Source organism: Camelus ferus, chromosome 17, assembly GCF_009834535.1.
Source record: "Camelus ferus isolate YT-003-E chromosome 17, BCGSAC_Cfer_1.0, whole genome shotgun sequence".
Taxonomy (NCBI): domain Eukaryota; kingdom Metazoa; phylum Chordata; class Mammalia; order Artiodactyla; family Camelidae; genus Camelus; species Camelus ferus.
The window spans coordinates 7159470-7174163 of record NC_045712.1 but is presented as its reverse complement, the minus strand read 5'-3'; the positions used below and the strand labels follow the sequence as shown (position 1 = coordinate 7174163).

The 14694-nt window shown below is 45.6% G+C and overlaps 1 long non-coding RNA gene across 1 annotated transcript in view; it reads left to right on the top strand.

The window, feature by feature from the left end:
* The first annotated feature begins 11914 nt into the window (after nucleotides 1-11914).
* The window catches only part of LOC116657074, a 195312-nt gene continuing 192532 nt past the window's right edge, over nucleotides 11915-14694 (top strand). Inside the window, exon 1 of the long non-coding RNA XR_004312008.1 lies at nucleotides 11915-12011. This is a non-coding gene — a long non-coding RNA (uncharacterized LOC116657074). The remainder of the gene's footprint in view (nucleotides 12012-14694) is intronic.

Below are 14694 nucleotides of genomic sequence, written 5' to 3'. Positions count from 1 at the left end.
ATATGCAATTATGATTAGGTTTACTGGATTATTGGCCTAATAATGCTAGTATGTATTGGTTAGAATACATCTAATATTTCACATTTAAAAAATAATCAGTACACTTTCTTCAGAATTTTATTTCAACCTGGAGCCTAGATTACTTTGCCAAATAAATGTATTATTTTCATAATGCAATAAAATATAAATTAGAAGAATACTTTTATGTGTGGAATTACTTTATTTGCCATGACAGTTCACACCCCCTCCCTCCACCGTCCCCTCCTCGCCTTAGGTCCGGATCCACAAGCATTTCCTGATCTATAGGGAGAAGAGCTTAATGCATGACTTCATTACATCTCTGTTGAAGTGGTAACAGGGTATTTCTGCAGAGATAGTGCATCATTGTTCTTTGCTGGGCAACTCAAACCTGATACTGAGAAATCCAGATTTATCAAGGAAAAATTCCTCTTGGCACAACTGGGCATTAGCTGGCGTGCACAGGTGTACAACATTTGTATTAGATTCATTTTAGAAGTGTCAGTTTCAGAGAACTACATGGTAAGAAGTGTAGAGTTGCCCTAAGAGAAGAGGATGGATTTCATTTTCTGGGTTCCCATGTCTTCATGCATGTTGCTGCATAGTAGGTGATGGTAAATAGTGACACCTTAGGCTGTGAACTCAGGAGTACTGATCAGCATATTTCTGAATTTAAATATTTTTTGAGTTTCAACTTGCTCATATTTGATCTTTACCTCACTTCATTATTTATGAAATGTATAGTTAGTGCAGAGTTTTCAGTTAATGATAGACTGATTCTTCCAGTGACTAGGAATAAGATGCGTCATCTCTGGCCACTTGCGCATCTAGAATAAAGAGTACACTATTATATTTTAACAGTGATAGAGCCACGGATTTGTCGGGGTTTTTTGTTTTGTTTAAAGTTTAAAATACAGCAGTAGAGTATGTGGTCTTTGGACTTACTTGTAAGCTTTCTGTTTTCCTTCCCAAAGGCAGTGCATTTTTGTAAACTAAAAGTAATGACAAATACACAAAAATGCCAGCAGTTGCCTCTGCCCTAGTGCATATACTCGACTGTTCTACTCACTTCAATAATCTCAGCTGGTCCTATGCTTGGCAAGTGATAACAGTTCAAATCAGGTGGGCTTTGTGATAACGTGTACACAGACACTTGGTTCCTGGGAACACTTTCTGCCCACTTCAAGGGTTCCAAGTCCATCCCTGAAGCTTTCCATTGCTGCTAGGTTTGTGGAGTTGGGAGCAGTACACATCCTGGATGTCCTTGCCAGGGAGTCCCTGGGCAGTTAAGATTGTGAATCACAGAAAATGTGCATCCCAGTAACAGACTTCTGACTGTATGACCAGCTCCCCCTGGCCCATAGAAAGGCACAATACCACACCCTTGCCTGATAGGAGGCAGGTGTTTCTGAAAGTGGGAAGTTGTGTCATTAAACTAGTGAAGTCCCTCTTTAATGTGGTACAATGGGACTTGATACTCGGTCAATAATGCTTTGCTTCAAGAAATCTTTGCAGTTGAGGTTTGCAAGTCTTTTAATGGTATCTATGTTTGCTGAGACTTTGAGGGATAAATACATGGTCAGTATTTCACTGTCTTCATTTTGGATTGTTTTCCTTTCCATTGCTTGCAGTGCTACAGAATGGAAGAGTAAGCTTAATTGATGGTGACTAACAATTCCCATACGCATTTAGGGATGCACAGGATATATCCCACTTTGAATCTGGGCACCTAGAATTCTCAGGTGGCAACTTGTATGAATTGCTGTGTATTTGGAGGGGGCTACAAGAGTAGACTCAGTCTACTGAGTCATCTGGAGAACAATTAACTATGCAAGTTTTTAGCTCAAGGTGGCTTGTGACTTGAAGAGATGCACAGGACATACAGGAGTGCCGTCGTGGCAGTCCGGGGAGGCTTCTCAGATGAGGTGGGATTCATTCTGGCCTTGAGAGGTGAGCAGAACAATCAGGGAGGTAGCATGGTATAATGGGCAGAGTACAGAGGCGTGGGAGCTGGCGATATGGGTTAAGTCACAACTTCACCATCCCCACTTGAGGTTCCTGGGTAAGTTACAGTAATTCTTTGAGCCTCAGTTTCCTCATTTATAAGAGAAAATGATAGTATCTACCTGGTAGGATTGTTGGGAGCATTCAAGGTAATTATGGGTAGAAAGCTAGATCTAGTCCAGGACCTGACATTTTTTTAAGGAGGAAAGTCATGGAGGGGGAAAATATGGATTGTCCCTGGGGAATGCAACAGCTTTACTGGAATCAAATTCAAGGTTTCAATCCTGGTCAATACCTGGGGTAATAACAGCAAGCACCAACTGATCACTTCATATTCCACGTATCCTTAGCACATGGGATGCATTCTCATGTAACCCATCAACCCTGTGAGATGCTTAATATCATCCCCATTTTACAGATGAAGTATTAGATGTAAAGAAAGGCAACTTGCCCTGGGACTCTTTGAAAGTAGACAGTCAAAACTCCAAAGCTCAATGGTTTTTATCCATTATGCTTAGGTGCCGTCTAGTCTTGGAAGGCCTGTAGACTTAGTGTGAGGGCAGGAGAGGAAGCCATTCCAGGTATCTGAAGGTTCTCAGAGAATCTGGCCTGATTTCCCTGGCCTACCCAAAGGTGTCCTGCTAAATGCACGTGTGCTCCTTGCTTTTTTCACTTTATCGATCCTGGTGCGCGCCCCATGCTTGACACCGAGATCGTCCTCCTCTTCACTGCATCCCGGAGGGCAATGGACCCTTGTTTCCAGTCTTTTTTTCCTTCTACCATAATGCCTCAGTGAATCACCTTGCAAATAAGCCATCTGATTCATGCCCAGCGGTGTCTGAGAGGTGGATTCCCAGAAGTGGGATCTTGAGTCAAATGGTAACTGTGTGGAAATTTGGGTAGTTCCCGGCAAGTTCCCCTCCCCAGGGCTTATGCCCTTCCGTCCTCTCACCAGCAGTGAGGGACGGAATCCGCTTCCCAAGGCCTCCCCAACCATGTGGGTTTCTTATGTGTTCTCTGACACCCGTTCTCCCATTTTCCTATGGGGTGGTTGGTCTTCTTTCTTTTTTCCTTTTTTTTTTTTTTTTTGAATCTCCAGAATCTCTTTATATATTATGGGAATTAAGCCTTACTCTAATGATACGAGTTACAATCTCTTTTTTATTTTGCCCCCAAGTTTATCTTTTTCCTTTGATCTCTGCTTGGAAAAAAAAAATCGTAAGCCAAACATTGTTTTACGCAGCTGAATTTATGAGTTTTTTTCTTTTAATATTTTCTGGATTTAAACTCTTTCAAAATTGATTTTTAGAAAGGCTTCCCCCATTGGAAGTTACATGGCTTCATTTCTTACATGGAGTATTTGGTCCACCTGGTGTTTATACTGGTGTGCTGCGTGAAGTCTGAATCTGAGTGTGTCTTCATGGCCTCACGTCATGTATCAAAACGTTCACCTTTATCACATTGATTTGATATGCTGCCTTTATCACATAGTAAATCCCTGGGTGCATTTGGGTGTATTTCTGGACCTTCGCTTTGTTCTGTCTGTCCACATGTGAGCCGATACCACGTTGGCTTAACTGCTGATATTTGTAGTGTATTTTACTTTCTAGAAAAGCTGATTCCTCCTCACTGCTCTTTTCCTGGGTTTTCCAGACCTAATCTTGCTTGTTTGTTTTTTCATGTGAACTTAATTTTTTTCCCAAGCTTTACTGAGATACAACTGACGTATGACATTGTGGATGTTTAAGGTGTACAGTGTGTTGATTTAATACATTTACATATTGCAAAAATGAAATGATTATCACCGTAGTGTATTAGCTAACATCTCATTACCACGTCTTTTTTTGTGGTGAGAACATTCGTGATCTACTCTCTTAGCAACTTTCCAGTATACAACACAGTATTTTCAGCTACATCGTATGAACTTCAGAATCAGGTTGTATAATTCCAGAAAAATAATCTGTTGGTATTTTAATTTGATCATAATACATTTTTAAATTAACTATGGAAGAATGGGCATCTTTATGATGTTGAATCTTTCTAATCAAGTACATGATATCTCTCTGTTCAACTTTACTTTTGTGACTTCAAAATTTAAAAAAATTTCCTCATGTGGGTTTTGCATGTTTTTCTTGTTAAGTTTGCTTCTGAATGCATTATCTGTTTTGTTTTTCTAACCCAGGGGTGGGCAGACCTCAAGCCCACTGCCTGTTTTGGTGTGTCCCGTGAGGTAAAAATAGTTTTTACATTTTAAATGGTTGGGGGGAAAAAACAGAAAGAAAAGCAATATTTTGTGATGCATGAAATATTACTTGAAATGCAACAAAGGGCCATAAAGACACACTTAGATCCAGTTTCAGTGTCTGTAATAAAGTTTTGCTGGAACACAGCCACACCCCTTCTTTTATGTCCTGGCTCCTGTCTTGCAGAGTTACGACTAAGACCATATGGCCCACTGAGCCCGAAATAGTTACCCTTTGACCCTCTACAGAGAACGTCTGCCAAGCTCTGTTCTGTGTAAACGTCTGTCTTCCAAGTTTGTAATCACTCATGACTAGCCCAATCCTACATTGAAGACAATTAATAACCTAACCGAAGTTGAAGAAAAAATTGCAGAAAAACAGCCTTGAAGGGCTACAATGGATAACTGAAACACTTAGAATGTATCCAGTGGAGAAATAATTTCTACAACCATTGACAAAAGATTTAAAGTCTATTTTCTCTTCCAAGTGAAATTTGCTTTCTTCCTTTACATGGGATTCCTTCTTGTGAGAGGTACAGTCAGTCTTCTTTGGGGAAAGAGATGAGGGTCAAACTACCTGGTCACAGAAGAGAAATGACAACTCACCCCCTAGGACCTACCATCCCACCGTGGTTTCCCGGGGCCCCCGTGGAGGTGGAGCCATCCCAGTTGGCATCAGATGCCTCGAGTCAGGGGTTCCCATCCTGGGAGGACCAGCTCTGTGTCTTCACTCTCTGTCAAGACTTTGCCCAGTCACTCTCCCCTTTGTGAAGGCCTTTGGACTTGGGTGAGCGACAGCTGGCTGCTCTGTGTCCTTCTTCTCATTCAGAAGTTGGAAGCCCAGGTCCCAGCCTGGTTTCTATTAAAAGAATATCAATCATGCTGTGGAACAGGAACAGACAGATGCATTAGTTTGGCTCAGTAAGGTACATCCCCACTTACGACAGCTCGTGAATAAGTCTGGAATAAGACTTAATTCCACTAGGATTTATTCCATGGTCACGAGAATGAATGGATCTGGAAAAAAAAATATTTTTCTGTGTCATGTCTCCAAAAACCACAGGTTCCTTAGTGTTGTGGCTTCCAGGTCTCCCTTCAGAGACACAGGGCAGCCCCTCCTCACACCGTTTCCAGGATGGGCGCCAACCTGTGTGGAAGTTTTCACTGGGTTTTGAAGAAATGCAGAAACTCAGGATGGTGTGGAGAATTTCTCACCTAAGTGCGTGGAGGCAATGTATGGAGCAGATCATTATTCTGATATTGTCTTTCCTCCTTTTAAAGTGTTCAGATCTCTCTTTTATGGAATGATGGGGATAGCAGGTGAGAGTTGGTTCTGTGTCAGTGTCTTTAGTTGATAAGTACAATAATGGAAACCTTTGGAGACTTGGTCAGTCTGTGGATGGGTACACACAAAGCCATGACCATCCACCTCCCCCTTGTCTGCCTTTACTGTGGAGGCTGGAAAGGTGACTCCTGGCTCCCAGGTCCCAGGAGCAGCCGCATCATACAGCTCTGGCCAGTGATGTGAAGGCAGAAGTCTGCAGGGAGCATTTCCTCACTAGGAGAATGGCTTTGTTCTTTGCCTCTGTACCCTTTGCCCTTTGTCCTTTTCTTCCCTCCCCCGGGCTCCTCTTCCTACATGTAACTCAGACCCATGTCTTGAAGAGAACAGTCGTATTCTCCTTTGAGGCTGAGGCCAGCGTGAGGGTGAAAACCAACACGTGAGGCATGGCTGAACAGAAATCAGAAATGACCTAGTTAATAAAACCCCAAAGTCTGGGAACCCCATCTTGGTGTTTGCTAAGTAGCATCTCATAAGCCTTGGTTACAAACTCTTACGGTCGCTAGAAACCTAAAATTAAAGTTTGCTGCTGTGATCGTCCAGTGAACTCTTCAGGTGTCTGTTGTTATTGAAACTCCTGTCTTCTTTATGAAGAGAGACTCCTTTAAAACAGAGTGTGGGCTTTCTGAGTTCCCGCCTTCCCTGCTCCTCCCCCCACCCTCCCATTCCGCACCCCGCCCCAACTTTGTGCTAAGCAGGCTTTTGATGTTCTGTGAAACCCTTGTCATTCAAATGCTTTCTAAAGTATTTTGAAGACGGTTTTATTTCAGTCATTGACCAGATGTTGTTGTCAAAAAGATCTAAAAGTAGGTCCTTAAATACCTCTCTATCTGCTGTGGTAGGAAGGTCTGAAACAAATGGCAGTTATCAAGGAGTGGTAGTATTCAGACGGTGGGTATAGCTCAGTGGCAGAGTGCATGCTTAGCGTGAACAATGTCCTGGGTTCAACCCCCAGTGCTTCCATTAAAAAAAAAAGTGACAATTTTCATGAATTTTTTTTGAATTTAAAAGTCCTGATATCTTTCCTGGTACCTTGTGTTGAATTTCAAAGGGGACCCAATTCATAACCCATAGCCACATAGACATGCTTCTTTTATGGCCGCCCGGAGATAGCATATTTCCAGCCATACCACCTGTCCAGACTGAGCATGTGAAATAAACAGTAATTTAGCATAGCCTTTCGGCATCCGTTATGCATCAGGTAATTTAGATTTACTTTTTCTGACCCTCACAACCTGGCTCATTGTTTTGTTGTAGAAATTAAAAAAAAAAATGTTGGCTCAGAGAGGCTAATTAATCTCTCTAATGACACACAGTTAAATATCAAAAGGGGTTCTCTAATGTCAGTTTTTCCTTTTGCCTCAACCCTATGTCAGGGCATCTGATAACGTCTACTTGCATATTTAAAACCTTTTCCCATCCCCTCCTTCTCCTCACTTCTTCCAAATCCATGAAACCATCCTGTTTACAGAATCACTGAAGGTCAGAAGTTCCCTGTGAGGGTGTTACTATCTAAGAAATAGATGGAGGAGGATTGGCCCTCTTCATGATAAGATTGTTCAGGTCCCCTTTATCCTTTTCAACTACTCTATCAGTCTTGTTTGGAGATTCTATCATGGAGGAAATTTTCGTGAAGGCTGTAATTTACAGGAGTTTCAGATTTCTTTGCCTTACACTTCTAGCTGTTGCTCTGTGTGCTTTCACTCAACCCTGCTAAAAGAACTTAGGAGCATATTCGAGTAAATATGGTACTTTTAATTTCCTATTATCTGGATGAAGTTCTGCAGTTTGTTGTTATTGTTATTAATGTTGACCCAGTATTTAGTTTTCCAAGCCTGCTCCCCGAAGGGTGTATTATCACTGAGAGATGCCTATCTTGGAATGAAGAAAGATTAGGAATAAGGGTCCCTGTGTTTCACACCGTCGTCCCCACCGTCTCTCAATTTTCCATTTGGTTTACACGAAGCAAAGCACGGCCTCAGGGGGCCCTCTTGTGGTCATGTGTTTAGTTGCAGTACAGTGATGGAGTTTTTCTTAAAAATTAAAATAAAGAAAAAAGAGAAGGAAAAAAGAGGTCCTGCATATGTTTTTAGTCAGCAGTAAGTTTTGAGATGTGACAGTCCTGTCAAAACAGAACAATTCAACAAACTTCAAAGTAACCACAACAGTAGATATGTAGACACATGGAGGGAGGCTTGGTGACAGAGCCTGGCAGTGAAACGTGCCAAAAACTTTTTGAAGGACAAATTATAAGATCTGAAAGGGCAGTGGGGTAAGTCACACTTAGGTGTGTGAGAATTAGGACAGGGACCCAAAAGAACACTCGCTGAGAAGCAGAGGCAGGGCCTCAGTGAAAAGGCAGAGCAGAACTTCAATTTCCAATTTTCTGGCGCTGGAAGCTAAGTTTGCTGCCTGTTTTTAAAGAACACAAGTTCTCCGGTTCCTTTATTTATTCATCTCTCCAGTTGTGAACAGGACAGGGTCCTTGTCTTCATGGAGCTTACACTTGTGGAGTGGGGTGTGGTGGGGAGACAAGATAAACACGTAAAGAAACAAGATAATTTCAGAAAACAAAAAGTCGTTTGGAGAAAATAAAACTGCATGTTGAGATGACAATAGAAATTGAGACTGATGAAAAGAAATGGGAGAGAGAGAGGGAGAGGAAAGCTCTCAAAGAAAGAAGGGGTGAAATAATGGGTACGTCTAGAAGGTGGGCCTGACAAGGTTTGTCGACAGGTTGGCTATGGATGGTGAGAAAAAAATGAGCCAGGGTGATGCCAACGTTTTTGACTTGAGCAACGACCGTCTCCTGAGATGGGGACAGTCCAGATGGGGCCGCCCTAGGGAGGCAGGTCCTAGGGACACTGAATTTGCAGTACCTGCTGGACAGGTGTGCAAGTTGTGTTGAGCAGTGCGGTGGGGCAGACAGTGATTACCTGAGCTGCGCTCCACCTCCTGGCTCACCTGTGCGCACTGAGTGGTGAAACCAGTCACGGAGCTAAATCCTTCCTGTTAAAGGAGAGACTTGGGAAGGCCCCGTCTCCAGGGCAGGCGGAGGTGAGAGACAATAGCCCATTTAAGAGCTTCACGGAAAACAAAGAGCTCCTTGGTGAGTTTAGACCAAGTCCCTTCAGGGGACTGAGCTTTGAGCCTGAAGATCTTGGAGCTAGAAGCCTCTTGGCAGGAGGGAAGTCCCCGGGCTGCTGGTTCTGGACCAGGGACCGGCAGTGTAGGAGGGTGAGCAGGGTTGCGGGGGTGTCATTTCAAAACAAGCCTTCTGCTCTCTGCTCTGCAGTCTCCGAAGGGCCACACGCCTGCAGAGGGGTTTGCTGCATAGCTGACACAGAGGCCTTCCTGCTGACCCTCCCCAAGGTCACACAGGAGGAAAGAGCACCTCTATCAGCCAAGGGAGGCTGAAGAGGGATTTGAGGAGGTGAGCAGCCCAACTGGAAGAAAGTGCGAGGAGCCGGCATACTGCCTGAGGAGCGGACATGGAGCAAAACAGCACTTTATTGCAGTACAAGCAGGTGGCGCACGTGCTAAGGTGTATGCACTTGTCCTTTGCTAATGCCCGAGTATGTGTAGCGTTCATAATGCTGACTCATGCTGCTGGCGCATGCGAACATTTATTTCTTACCTCATATACATGCAAATTACTGTGAACTTTGACCTGGGTCCTATGACCTACTCACTTAAGACTGCCTCCTTCCTGGAAGCCATGACTCCAGGTGCCACACCCTGTCCTGGGCCCTGGGGAGGCGAGGTCTGAATAGCAGGTTCTATTGGTTTCCAGGGGAGGCTTAATGGTTCAGGCTGTTGCATGGAGTTGGGTTTAATTGCATTGGATTGGATTAATTAAAGACCTACCATGAGCCCACTGCTGTGCGTGGTCCTGGGGGAACTGGGTGCAAAGCCGGAGCCATGCCCTGTGGGAGCCCACATTCTCAAGAATAGGAGCATCAGGGTGGAGGCCACTGTGCCCACTTGGGCAAGTTCCTCACGTCGCCAAGCCGCAGCTTCCCAATCTCTAAGATGGGTAGGGAAGCAGAACCTACTTTTGAAAGGATTAAATGACAAGAGGCATGAAAACAACAGCTGGTGAGGCACCGGCTGCATATAAACCTCAGTGCATGTTAATGTCAGTGAGCCATCAGTTAAACGGGAATAAGAATAGTTTCTACTTCCCAGGGTTGATCTGATGCTTAAATACGTTACTCTCAGATACGTTCAACCCAGAATCTCACAGGTACCCTTAGCTCTTAGGGGCCCAGAGGCAGCAGCCATGTTGTGCCTTAGTTCTGCCTGAGCCCAGCCAAATCAGGTGTCTGCTCAAGGTCTCTATTTCTCAATCTATGAAGTGGGCACAATCACAGTTTTGCCCCTTGTGAGGATTCAAAGAGGCAAAGTGTATTGGAATAGCGCGGCCTGCCCCCAAGGTCTAGTGGCCTTTATCATTCCAGCCTCAAAGTGTGTTACTGTTGTTCATTTATTTTAAACAACTCAGCCTGATAAACTGACAGTGTGAGAGAACACGATGATGCAGAGGAAAGTTGCTTTAAGGAATTCCTGGGGAGGCTGCTGGGTTGGGAGGTCCCACCTGTGAGTCGCTGCCCCAACCCTGTCATCATCTGTTGGGTCACTTGCTCCCTGGTCTTGGTTTCCCAGCGGTAGGATGCAGGGGGTTAGACCAGAGCAGCGGTTTTTACCCAGGGGTGGGCATCAGACTCACTAGGAGAGCTTTGAATACACATGCCCAGGCCCCAGCCTGGGGGTTCTGAGGCTCTTGTGGGGGTTCCTGGGAATGTGAATTTTAAATAAGGGTCCTGGGGACTCTGATGCTGATGACAGTCATAGAAGCACTGGACCAGGGCGTCTCCAGGGTCCCTCCCACCATCCCCACCCAGCAATCCCTGCAACTCAACTTCTGGACTGGAGCACAGGCTCCAGAAGAAACCTTGCCACGTGACCTGCCCGTGGTTGGCCTGTTCTCGCCACGTGGGGACGCGGAAGGTTATTATTTCTGCTCCTCATGTTGTGGGTCTGGGAGAGGGAAGGAGAAATGCTGGTGAACCTGGACAGTCTTGGATCTGAGGCCATGACTTCCACTTGAAGAGCAGAAATAACAACCCTCCAGCAGGTCTGGAGCGGAGGGAAGCGGGTAGAGAGCTGCACAGAGCAAGTCCCTCCCCCGCCCCTGCCCCCTCCCCGCAGTTAAGTTAGACTAATAATTTAAAAAACACACGAAAAGCCCTCACGTGTTTAGAAATGTAAAACTGTCTCTAAGTAACTTACGGGCCAAAGAAGAAATCACAATGGAAACGTCAGAGCTTAGCACCTCACTGAAGTGCTTGGCAAGACCCAGAGCAGATCTGTCTCTAAGCTGAGGGGAGGAGTGGGTGTCTGCTTTTGGAGGGGGTTGAAGGGGCCTCCAGCCAGTTACTCACAAGCCGAGCTCTATGCCCCTTGAGGCCTGGGGAGGCAGGCAAATAGGGCTGCCAGGGAAAACACAGGACCAAGTGGAATTTCACAGACACAATAACTTTTTAGTGTATGTCTCATGCACTGTTTGGGATATACTTAAGCTAAAAGAATTTTGTTGTGTATCTGACATGCACATTGAACTGGGCATGCTGTACGTGTACGCGTGCGCGTGCGTGTGTATGTGCGCAGTTTTTACTCGGTCACCCTAGCAGGACACCGCACAGGTGTGACAGAGGGATGCAGAGGGGGTCTGAGCCACTTCGGCCCCAGGCAGCCCTGGGGGCCCAGGCGGAGGGGGCTGTTTTTCCCAGGCCTTCCCTCCTGCTTCCAATCAGCCTCGCCGTGAGCCACAGCGCTCAGGAGGCCCACCTGTGCGGCAGAGGGCGGAGGGCGGAGGGCAGGGCCCGCCCCTTCCCAGGGGCCTGCGGGGCTGTGTGCCCCGCGTGCTCCAGACCGCGGCCGCCGAGCAGACCCAGCCTCCTGCCCAGACGTCGGGGGCCTGCGACTCCTCCCCGCTGCTCCCCCTCCCCCGGGGCCGACCCCGGCCTGGAGCCTCGACTGTGGGGGCCCTTCCCTGCTGCTCCCCGCCCTTCCCCACCCCGGGGCGACCTCGGCCTGCTGCTCCCCCTCAGCCCCGGGGGGCCGACCGGGCCTGGAGCCCGACCGTGAGGACCGCTCCCTGCTGCTCCCCGCCCCCCTCCTCGGGGCGACCCCGGCCTGGCGCGACTCATGGGGAGCTGGGAAGACTCCAGACAGGAAACTGTAGTCACCTGGCTTGAAGCCGCACCTTCTGTTTTGGAAAACAGCCTGGACTCCCGGAATCCCGTGTGCCCTCAGGTAAATCGAGCCACTTTTTGGACTTTGGTTTTCTTGTCTGTGAAGTGGGGATCACTGTACACGCTCATGGATGCATTAGGAGGTCAGGTGAGGGGCCCATACCTGGGCCAAGAAATGGCGTCTGTCTGGGTTTGATTTACTGCTGGCTTGGAGGGTCTTCAGGGGGCATTCTAGGGGCTGGGCCTTGAAGCCGCCCTTACACTGGACTTCACATGAACTAGAAAGTGTCATTTTTAAAGAATGGTGGTGGAGTGAGATGCTTATGAAAACTTTGAGAGCCCCAAACTTCCTTTTGTCTCTGCCACTGATACTGTTGAAACTTTTCTGCGCCTGGGAGTCCTCATGTAAAGTAAAAAGGACTTCCTCACAGGAGTTAAATGAGAACGAACCTAAGCTTTTGCTGCTACCCTGACTGACTTAGGGCGGGAACTTGCTGTTCCTGATGCTGTTCGGATGGCTGTTGCCGCCCCTTCTCTTCTCAGGTGGCCTGGGAACCCTGCAGGGCTTTTCTCAGAGCTGGATGGATGGAAACAAGCTGGGGAAACAACCTTTTTCTCTAAAACCTCCCCTCTGGGCGCATGAGATCCACAGGAGGGAAGCAAAGGGAATTATTTGATCAGAGAGGTTGCCTGCACAGAGTTCCAGAGTTCGAGAGGGCTCTGATGGACAATTGCTTTGGTGGCTTTGAACGGTCTTTTCAAGTCTTTATCTGTTTAACTACTGGGGATTTGAAGTTTTTCTTGAACATTTGAACCACCTGTCTGTCTAGATTGCAGTCACTTAACCTTCTACCCTACTCCTTGCAAATCCTACCTTTTTTTCCCCTAGTCTAGTGTTATTTTTCATCCTGTGAAGTTTTATAACATGTACAGGTAAATTCAGCCGCTTCCAAATCTGGCTGAGCCTTAGACTCTCCTGGAGGAATTTGTTTCCAAAAATGCGGATATTTGGGCTCTACCCTCAGCTTTAGGTGGTCACAGGCCTGGGACTATGTATTTCAGGAAACTGAAGGCAGGGGTGTAATTCTGACGAGTAACCACGCCTGGGAACCGCAGGTCCAATCTCACTTCTCTGTAATTTCTTCCTTTGCTGAAAAGGGAGTAGCTTTTCCTATTGTCATAGAGTGGCGTTCTCTGTGTGGGGCTGTGTGGTCCCTGGGCTCGCAGCATCAGTGTCACCTGGGAACTTGTTAGACCTGCAGGCGCTCAGGTCTCACTGCAGACCTGCCCAGTCAGAAACTTGGGGTGGGGCTCAGGACACGTGTTTTCACAAGCCCTCCAGGTGGTGCTGATACTCGCCTAATGTTTGGGAACCTCTGCAGCTGACTGAATAGTTGGTCCTTTAAATCGAGTTGTTTAATTCACCTGGAGTTTAGTTTCTGCGCATTTCTAGTCATTTCTCCCAGTTGTTAGGACTTTATCCCCAAATGATTTATTGAATGATTCTTCCTATTCCTGAGCTTTGGAAGCATTTATTGAGCACCCATTGCAGGCCAGGCTGGTCCAGGTGTAGGGGCTCAAATGTTCAAAACCTAGGGGCAGAGAAGGCCTGTCTGAGTCCTAAAATCAGCCAGAGAAAACTAGCAGCAGCTCCATGGGGGAAATATAGGAGAGAGAGAGGGAAAGGCTTCTCTGAAGGGCCTTTGGGCTCCACCTGACATGGGAAAAATGCCTGTGGAAGGGACTGGATCACCTTAAACTAATGAGATCCAGAGGAGGAGGAAACTGCTCCCCTCCCCATTCCCCATCCTGCCCCCTTGAAGTAGCCATCTCAGCTCTATGTAGACTACTGTTTTTAAAAAAAAATTTTTTTTTTTAAATTGAAGTAAGTCAATTACAATGTGTCTATCTCTGGTATACAGCACAATGTCCCAGTCTTGCATATACACACACATTAATTTTCATATTCTTCTTCATTAAAGGTTATTACAATATACTGAACACAGTTCCCTGTGCTATACAGAAGAAACTGATATATGGTATTTTTCTTTCTCTTTCTGGCTTACTTCACTTACAGTGATGACCTCCAAGTCCATCCATGTTGCTGTAAATGGCATTATTTTATTCTTTTTTATGGCTGAGTAGTATTCCATTGTATAAATATACCACAACTTCTTTATCCAGTCATCAATTGATGGACATTTAGGTTACTTCCATGTCTTGGCTATTGTATATAGGGTTGCTATGAACATTGGGGTGCATTTATCTTTTTGAATTAGAGTTCTCTCCAGATATATACCCAGGAGTGGGATTGCTGGATTATATGGTTAAGTCTGTTTTTAGTTTTTTGAGGAATCTCCATACTGTTTTCCATAATGGCTGCATCAAACTACATTCCCACCAGCAGTGTAGGAGGGTTCCCTTTTCTTCACACCCTCTCCAGCATTTATTGTTTGTGGACTTTTTTTTCTTTTAACAGTTTTTACTTTTATAAGTTTTTAAATGTCAGTTTCCACTTACAGTTATTAAAAAATATTGTTATATTCTCCGTGTTGTACAATACATTCTTGAGCCTATCTTACACCCAATAGTTTATACCTCCCACTTCCCCAAAACTATATTGCCTCTCCCCACCCACTGGAAAGCACTAGTTTGTTTTCTGTGAGTCTGCTTCTTTTTTGTTATATTCACTGGTTTGTTGTACTTTTCAGATTCCACATGTAAGTGATATCATACAGTATTTGTATTTCTCTGATTTATTTCACTTGGCAAAATACCGTCCAAGTCCATCCATATTGCTGCAAATGGCAAAATTTCATTCTTTTTATGGC